The following is a 9556-nucleotide window of genomic DNA, read 5'->3' as shown; positions in this document are numbered from 1 at the left end:
CTCATGGATGCACTCCGTGTCGGTCACCACACGATCTTGGAGACCCCAGAATCTTGCCATCGTCTCGATCTGACTCCAATCCTAGGAAGAAAAGAGATGAGGAAAAGGGAAAGGGATTGGAAGGAGGAGATGGAGGACGTGGGCTGGTGGAGGCGCACCTGATCCACTGGCCGCTGCTGGTCTCGGTCGCGGAGCGGAGCGGAGCGTCAGCGTTGGTGCCGCCTTCTGGGAGAGGAGCGACGCGAGACCGACACGGACTCACGTGGAGACGTTCCCGGCCACGAGTGGAGATGCGCGAGACCCACGCGGTTTGAGGGGGATAGAGTTGGATTCGCTCCCATCCACGTCTTCCCAAATGCGAATTTTGCACTCGCGTGGGTTGTCCTCCCAGCGAGGATAGGATCCACCAATGGCCGGGTTTGGCCCCCAATCCACACCTAACCCGCCCTATCCAAACGAAGCCTCAATTATGTTTTCATGATAGGCAAATGACACAGGCTTGGTCTGTGTGATGCTTTGCCCACACCCCTAGCCTTCTCTCTTCCTCCATCATGTATACTCTATCCTCCATGCTTTATTTCCTTCATGTCCTACATAAATCACAACATTGGTTCTAATTTGAATTTCATGTGTAGGTTTTGAGAGCTAGACAACAACTTCAAACTATGAGAATCCATTGGTGGCATCTCCTATACTTGTATGAGAGATGTACTTTGGTACTACCATGAATATGTTTGTGGAGCCTCCTATTCTTTATAGGATAGCATCGATTTCCATCCTCTAATTACGGGTAATGACACTATGATTTCTTATTTGTTTGTTCTAGTTTTATATTTCTGATTATATCATTTGTAAAGGGGCATGTTTTAACATTTTGATAAACTTAGCATCCTTGGGCAAGCATTGTATTTGTCGCACCTAGTTTTGATAACAAAACCAAGCACTCAAATATGTGCGCCCAGGATGTCCAAACACACATATTATCACAAATTGTAAATATATCAAAGTAAAGTACTTTATTACATCACATAATCATCATAACATCTCATATAGTCTTGCTCACAGGCAACATTATTACACAAAGCGGAAAGCTAAGCCCTTGTTGCCACAGGGACACCAACTGGTGAACTCCAGCACTCTAGAAGTCCTGGACATCTTCAGGGAACTCCTCATAACAAACATCTGTTACCCATCCAGGATTTTCATTGAAATATAAACAAGTGTAAGCGCACCATGCTTAGCAAGTATAACATAGGGGTATATGAAGGCTCAAAGGCTTGACTCAATTTAACAGCGGTTAGCATTTTTAGTTGGTCATATTTTATTACCCAAGACTTTCTACTTTTAATGATAATCCAGCCCTGGTTGCATAAGTTTTAATCAAAATTAATACTTTTCCTCAGTGAGACCAAGTAACTGCTAACCAAGAAGGATCCAGGCCGCTCATGACCGAGAGCTCGACTGTTATAATAGGTTTTAGATTTCTGCAGAAATTGTGCAACTTTACCCCCGAGCCGTGATTCCCTAGAGTCGGCGTTTGCAAGGCCCACACCACTTCTCCCGAGGAAGTGTGAAAGGGTTTCACTACTTAACCTTTCACTAGTCACCCTAACAAAATAGTAGCCGCGAGGTTTCAGTGGCAAGTGTGCATAGATGACCTCCTTCAAGAGGCACATGTGGTCACGACACTGTACACACCATGGTAGGAGAGACACCTATACACCACAAGGCACCCCCTCTAGCGCCTTTCGGTAACTACTAATTTGCTAGAGACATACTGGTTATATGATTAAGGTCAGAGCCATTTAACTCTCGAGATTGTACGTGACCTCCTGGGTGGCCGCTTCAGGATTAAGTCCTTATGGAGAGGAATCTAGAGCATTCAAAACCCAAGCTCTAGCCCCCTAAACCAAGTTACTAGAACATATTTTATCATACTTCATATACCAATTAATCAGGTTAATTTATTAACCTAGGTTTTCCCGTAGCAGCAGCTATCTAAATAAATGCACACCTTCCCATGGGTATCAAGGATATATGGTACAAAATTATCTAGGTAAAGTCCTTATAGGCATTTCAATTTAGACACATGCATATGTATGAATTAAATAATATTCATAGGTACAAGGTAGCCTTTGTTACACTTGCCTTCCTCAAAAGTTTCCTCCTGGTAGACTTCAACAAACTGCTCCTCAACAACCCCAACCTGATCTCCTTCTATTCATGATCAAAACACCAATCAAGCATCCAATCCAGTCATCACATGCATACAAATAGAGTTCTATTAGAATAGTACACCAACCAGTAAAAACAGTGACTGAGAAATATATAAATCTATTCTACGCATTTCTACGAACACATGAGCGAAAGAATAACTCTAATCGGACTTAAAACGTGAAAGTTATGCATAAAACAAGTTGAATGGCATTTCTATGAATAAACTGAATCAAAAACGAATTTAAAAGAATTAAAACCGAGTTTTCTAATAGTTCTGGACTGTGCTCACTATTATAGAAAAGTGTAGGGTTTAAAACAAAAGAAAACAAGATTAAAAAGAAATACTTTTGAACTAGGTTGGACTGTGGGTTAATTTACTTGAAACAGGGGGGTTAAAGTGCAAAACCGCTCAGCGGTCCACGGCTGACCGCGTCGCTAGCCGACAGGGGGCCACGTGGCAGGTTGGGGTTGGCTCGGTCCACCGCGGTGCGTGTGGACCGGCTGACAGAGCGGCTGTGGACCGCATCCACTGTGGACTGGTTACATAACCCCAAAGGGGTATGTAATCTGGGTCGTTAGAACCAGATCGAACGGCTCTGGGGAGAAAGGAGGGGGAACGCCCCTGAGCTAGGTGAAAGGTCCTAATATGGCTAGAGGGGGGTGAATAGCCTATTTAAAAATTCTACAAACTCACTAGAGCAAGAGGTTAGTAAATAACAAAGCGAAGCTATTTGCTCTAGCTCTAACGGGGTGTTTGCAAGCCACCTATCCAACAATTTTAGTTGATATGATCACTAGGCACACAAGAGCTATGTTACTACTTACACTAGAGAGCTATCTAAAGTTTCTATACAAGTAAGGAAGCTACTCTAGATTGCGGGAATGTAAGAGAGAGGGTTTGATCTTTATACCGCCGCATAGAGGGAATGAACCAATCAATAATATGAAGTCCAATCACTAGGAGAAATCCAATGAACAATCACAATGGAGACACACAATTTTCTCCCGAGGTTCACGTGCTTGCCGGCACGCTACGTCCCCGTTGTGTCGACCAACACTTGGTGGTTCGGCGGCTAAGAGGTGTAGCACGAACCTCGTCCTCACTAGGACACCGCAAGAACCTACCCACAAGTGAGGTACCTCAATGACACGAGCAATCCACTAGAGTTACCTTTCGGCTCTCCGCCGGGGAAGCTACATGACCCCTCACAATCACCGGGAGATGGACACGAACAATCACCAACTCGTGCCAATGCTCCTCCGCTGCTCCAAGCCCTCTAGGTGGCGGCAACCACCAAGAGTAACAAGAAAACCACAGCCAAATCGATCCCCAAGTGCCACTAGATGCAATCACTCAAGCAAATGCACTTGGAATCACTACCAATCTCACAAAGATGAATAATCTATGAAGAAGATGAGTGGGAGATGTTTGCTTAGGCTCACAAGGATGTCAAGTATGCTAGAATGCCAAGAGTCTGAGTCCCAAGCCGGCCAACAACTATTTATAGACCCCTCAAACAAATAGAGTCGTTGGCTCTTTCACTAGGCTAAAAAGGGGCCACCGGACGCTCTTCATGTTACACCGGACGCGTCCGGTGCCTAATGAGACAGCGTCCGGTGCCTTGAACAAATCGACCATTTGAAATCTGACCGTTGCAGCCAACGTGAGTCTCCCTGTGATCACAGCACCAGACTCACAGTGAGTCCACACCAGACTCATCCGGTCCTCAACGGACTTAAACTCAGGAAGAACTGCAAACTCACGGGGTCACCGGACGCTGAGCACCGGACCGTCTAGTGCTCACCGGACTCATACCCAGAGAGGTTTGCAAAACGCGTGGACACTGGACGCACCCCACCGAACGCACCTTTAGCGTCCGGTGCTCTCAGTCAGGTTTTACTCGTAGAAGTCAGATAGCACTGGACGCATGAACAGGAGCTACCCTGCGTCCGGTGCTCATTGTCCGATGCTTAACCCTAGCCGAGCCAAGCACCACAGTATACCAGACGTGTAGGCTCAGCGTCCGGTGCTTCCACGGCCAGCGTCCGGTGAGTGAGAAACACTCCCACGACTTCTCCAATTTTCCACCGGTGCAATAGAAAATATGCACTTCATTTTCTCAAAAAGCGCCAAATCCTGCCTCGCAAGCTCGGCGGGAGGGGAGCGAGGAACCCATCCTCTCTCTACCCTTCAAACTCCACCTTCTTCTCAAAGTGTGCTAACACCACAAAGTGTGAACCAACATGTGCACGTGTGTTAGCATTTTCACAATCATTTTCTTCAAAGGGGTTAAGTTAGCTCACTAGGTTCTAAATGCATGCACATGAACAATGACACCTAGTGGCACTTGATAACCGCTTTGCCAAAGAATTCCCCTCTTTATAATACGGCTATCTATCCTAAATGTGATCACACCCTCTATGGTGTCTTGATCACCAAAACCAAAACCCTAAGCAATACCTTTGCCTTGATCTCCATTGGGTTTTGTTTTTCTCTTTCTTCTTTTCAAGTTGAGCACTTGATCATCTTGTGGTCATCACCATCATCACAATGATCATCACTTGCTCCATCACTTGGCATGTACCATCCTCATTAAGTCTACACACACTTAGTATAGAGGTTACTACTAGGGTTTCATCAATTATCCAAAACAAAACTAGGGCTTTCACCAGGGCCGTCTGCGGCGGCGCCATTGCTACCGACGAGGTGAGCTCCACGGCGCTCGCCGGAATCGCGTTCCCGGCCACGCCAGATCAAAAGAAGGATACCAGGGTGACGAGCGCGACGAGACGAACGCGATAGAGTAAAAAGAAAAGGTGGGGAGCACATCAGAACGACAGCCCCGCAGCGGCGCCATTGCCGCGCCCTCGGGAAGCTTCGAATTCGGCATTATAATACCCTAAGCTCGCGATTAAAGGTATGGGGAGCATCGGGGAGGTACCGCGGTTCCGTTGAAGGTGCTCGCAGCGTCTGGGGAGGCTCCGAGCAGTGTGGCCACGGACGAGGCGGACTGGGAAGAGAAAAACACGTCGGTGAGCTTGAAATCATGGTAACCAAGACCAAAACGAAGGGGAGATAGGGGCCAACGGCTGCGGCGTGGCCCGACAATGCTCTGAGGCGCTCTTCGGCAGCTCTGGGCCACTCGAGCAAGAAGAACCGAGGTAGGGGGGGATGCCGTGCTCCGGTGGTGGCTAGGGGCAGCAAGAGGGGCTCGACCTGGGGTTTTATAGGGCGAGCAGGGGCGTTGAGGGGGCACGCATGCAGGCGATTAAGCTCGGCGTCAAGAGGCTTGATGACGCCCCGATTGATGGCATCCATCAATCGGTGTTGAAGAAGGGGTATGAATGCTCGCTCCGGCGTTCACGGCTTGGCGGGGAAGAAAGGGGGAGACGCTGACGGGCGGACCCCATGGCGCGGCGAGAGAGGGAGGGAGTGGAAGAGCGCCGACAAGTGGGCCCTACAGCGCAGAGAGAGGGGAGAAGGGGGAGGGTGCGTGCGGGCTAACCGCGGCTGAGCGCGCCACGCCACTGGGCCACGCGCGTGCTGCGGGAGAGGGAGCTGGGCCGCCAACAGCCCAAGGCCAAGGGCCGAGCGTGGGGGGGAGCTTGGCCAGGGTTTGTGCTAGTCCAGATCTGGGTGTAGGGGTGGATACAAAAGAGAAAACTCTTTTAAATTTTCAGAGCTGTAAATTTGGATAAAATTTCAACCAATTGAATTTCAAAATCAAACAACCTAGTCCTACAATCAAACAAAATAATATGCACCAGCATGAATGCAACATTTCATGTTTCTAGACCTTATAGTTTATTTTAGATAATTCAAAAATTATTATTTTGCCTAATCAAGTTGTTAAATAATTCCTATAATTATGCCAATTTACTAATTTGCAGATAAATTTTTAGGGTGTTACAGTACTATAGGATTGAAAAAAGATTAATTTACTAAGATGTGAATTCAATTTACAAGTAGAGATCCCGTAAACTCAACTCCAGTCATTGGCGGAGCCAAGGCCCGACCACCCTAGGCAGGTGGCCGGGCTCCTTCTGCTGTTTGCTGCTGATACATTAGTTGTATGAGCATGCAAAGAGATCGTGTGTATCTAAGTGCATAACAAATACTATTTATAAATGCTAAAACATCTTATTATTTTAAGTGGATGTATAGCATAATAGATGGTGGTTTTGTCATTGGTTATATCTCGCCCAGGCTCTATAAAATTTCTGGCTCCGCCACTGACTCCAGTCATTAGCATATATATAACTTTGATTCCTAGGAGTTTGCCTATCCCATTGTAGTTCCATTTTGTTCCCAATGAATTCCAAAAAATCCCTTTGGTAATGGCAACTCAGCAGTAAACCTATAGTCCCACATAGGCCTCCTTAGATATAAAATTGTTGTTCATGCGCTTAAGGCCATATATTTTCCAAATTGATTCAAATATACTTGTCTCCATAAAGAGAATTCAATGCTTGATGGAATCATATTGAATCATCCTACTAGAATTCATTATGAAAGCCCCATCACAACATGTCATAGTGTGCTAGGTATTTGCTAGTTCTTATCAAATAGTACTAGACAAATTTATGTCAATGCCCATATTAATCTGGTTTTTCTCCTATTCATATGCAACAATTAGCTGCTTGCACTAGCCCATATGCAACATAACCTAAGACAACACTAAGCCAACATAATTAAGCATATGCAATGTGTTCATATTTGTTGTGGTGCACATATGCACGTTCTTTAAGATTGTGTTTGTTTGCTTATATTTTGTTGTACATGATCACCTCCATATTCTAGTATAGGTGGGTCAAGTGAGGAGATCCCATTTTCATGGCCCCCATTAGCTTGTGCAGACCTACGTTGCCTCATACGATCAAATATTGCCTACTAGCTAAGGTATCACTTGAATTGCTTTGAGCATCATGGAAGCTTTCATACACGCCTCTCTGGCAATCAAACACTAGTAAAATGCAATGCACAAGCCTATCTAATGCAAGTAGCCATATGCAACCATAATGACTCTAGACTACCTTGTCTAATATTATTTGTTAGAAATTGTACCATCACAACTTTCATGTGTATACTAACTACATGAAAGCTATAATCATCATAATTTAGAATTTTAATACTCTATAATGGGATATAGCTATGAACCTTCACTCAATTAGAATGATCAACATTTTCTCTAATTATCTAACTCGTATAAAGAGCTTAAGATCATTATACCTCCAACTTTAGCTACACCCAAAATTTGATGTCCACCTTACATCTCAATCATTGTCTAATTTTTCATGTTGGCAGCTAATTTTGCCGATACGAGTTTTAATATCAAAATGTGTCAAGATCTGATGGTATCAATCTATATCTACACTTAAAATTAAATTAGGAAGGATTCTTCCATATGTCGTTTGGCACATTTCTATGATATTGGGTCATCTAGTTGTGCGCACCCTCTAGCCAATTGTTCTTTAGATCACATTCTAAATAGCTTCATTGTAGGTGCTCCATCAGCACATTCCTACCTGGCTACTTTGATAAGGCATCATGCAATTAGACATGAGTAGAAATGAAGTAGAAAACATGAGGAAGTAATGACGGCGAACATAAGTGCCTCCTTAGATGGGTTGTCGGCAAGATAGAGGTTGTCAATACAATGGTCAAAGTGGTGGTTGTAGACTCATCGTGCGACAAAGTATGTGGGCATGAAGCAGGGAGTGTTGATAGGGATGACATGGCGATGGGTGCATGCATATTCTTGTAGGAGGTCACTAGAGGGTGTAGAGGTAGCAGGCACGTTTGAGGCAAGAGTAGTAGGGAAGCATGCGATGGACTACGCAAGGAAGATATAAGAGTAGCGCAACATAGTGAGCACCTGAAGTGGGCAGCATAGCGACAAATATGGGTGATACAATGAAATGGTGAATGCATCTAAGGTGAGCAGAGAGTGTCCTATACTTCAGGCTTACTAGTCACATTGAAGGTACCACTATGGTAAATGGGTTCTCGACATTCAACCTCCAATGTAGTTGGGGATAGCGGTGCATTGCTATGAGGTTACTGCAGCAAGGTGGGGCGATGGCTTATGCATTGATAAGAGACATTATAAATATATACGGATAAACATTATTAACAAAATGACTTGCAATTATCATAAATTTATGTTTTAGGCTCATTATTAGTCTTAGGCATGCTAGGTCTCTCTTCACTGTTGTATGTATGAATATGTACATAATAGCTAGCTAGTTTATACTAAAAGCATGTGTACATTTTGATATTTTATAACTACGACAATAAAAGTGGGTAATATAGACTTTTTCATTTTCAAATATTAGTCGTCGAACCATTTGACATTGAAATAAAGGCGACAACCTTATTAAGTCAAAAATACATATCCAAGAGTAGCTCCATGACAGTTAAATGTCATAATTAGCCCACTAGCTTTGAATGGATGTTTGGGGTCTCCTATATCGCTGCATTGTACCCTATCTCTCCTGTCTTTTCCTTATATGAGTTAAATGTGGGACATCCGATAGATCTGTGCAGCCCAAAGGGCTCAATGACAGGTAAAATGCAATGCACAAGCCTACCTAATGCAAGCAGTTGTATGCAAACATAATGGCTCTAGACTCCTTATCTAATATTATTTGTTGGAAATTGTACCATCACAACTTTCATATGTATACTAACTACATTGAAGGCTATAGTCATCATTATTTAACATTCTGATACTCTATAATTAATGGGATTTAGCTATGAATCTTTACTAAATTAGCGTGACCAATATTTTCTCTAAATATCTAACTCGTTTAAAGAGTTTAACATTCATTATACCTTCAATTTTAGGTACACCTAAACTTCTATGTGCACCTTATATCTCAATCATCGTCAAGTTTTTGTTCATGTTGGTAGCTAATTTTGCCAAGAGGAGTTTTAATATCAAAATATGTCAAGATCTGGTGGTATCAATCTATATCTACACTTAATATTAAATTAGGAAGGATTCTTCCATATGTCGTTTGGCACGTTTCTATGATATTTGGCCCATCCAATTGTCTGTACCCTCTAGCCAATTGTTCTTCAGATCAAATAGCTCCGCTATAGCGTTCCATCCGCACACTCCTACGTGACTACTTTGATAACATGTGGAAAATGAGCATGCAATGAGACATGAGTACAAATGATTGAGGTAGACAACATAGAGAGAAAGTAGTGGCGATGAACATGAGCGCCTTCTTAGATGGGTTGCAGGTAGGATAGAGGTGGTCAATGCAGTGGTCGAAGTGGTGGTGGTAGACTTCTTTCGTGCGACAAAGTGTGTGGGCATGAAGCAAAGAG

This window comes from Sorghum bicolor, chromosome 4 (assembly GCF_000003195.3).
Source record: "Sorghum bicolor cultivar BTx623 chromosome 4, Sorghum_bicolor_NCBIv3, whole genome shotgun sequence".
In the NCBI taxonomy this organism is placed as follows: domain Eukaryota; kingdom Viridiplantae; phylum Streptophyta; class Magnoliopsida; order Poales; family Poaceae; genus Sorghum; species Sorghum bicolor.
The sequence above is the reverse complement of the archived record's forward strand: the minus strand, read 5'-3'. Positions refer to the sequence as shown.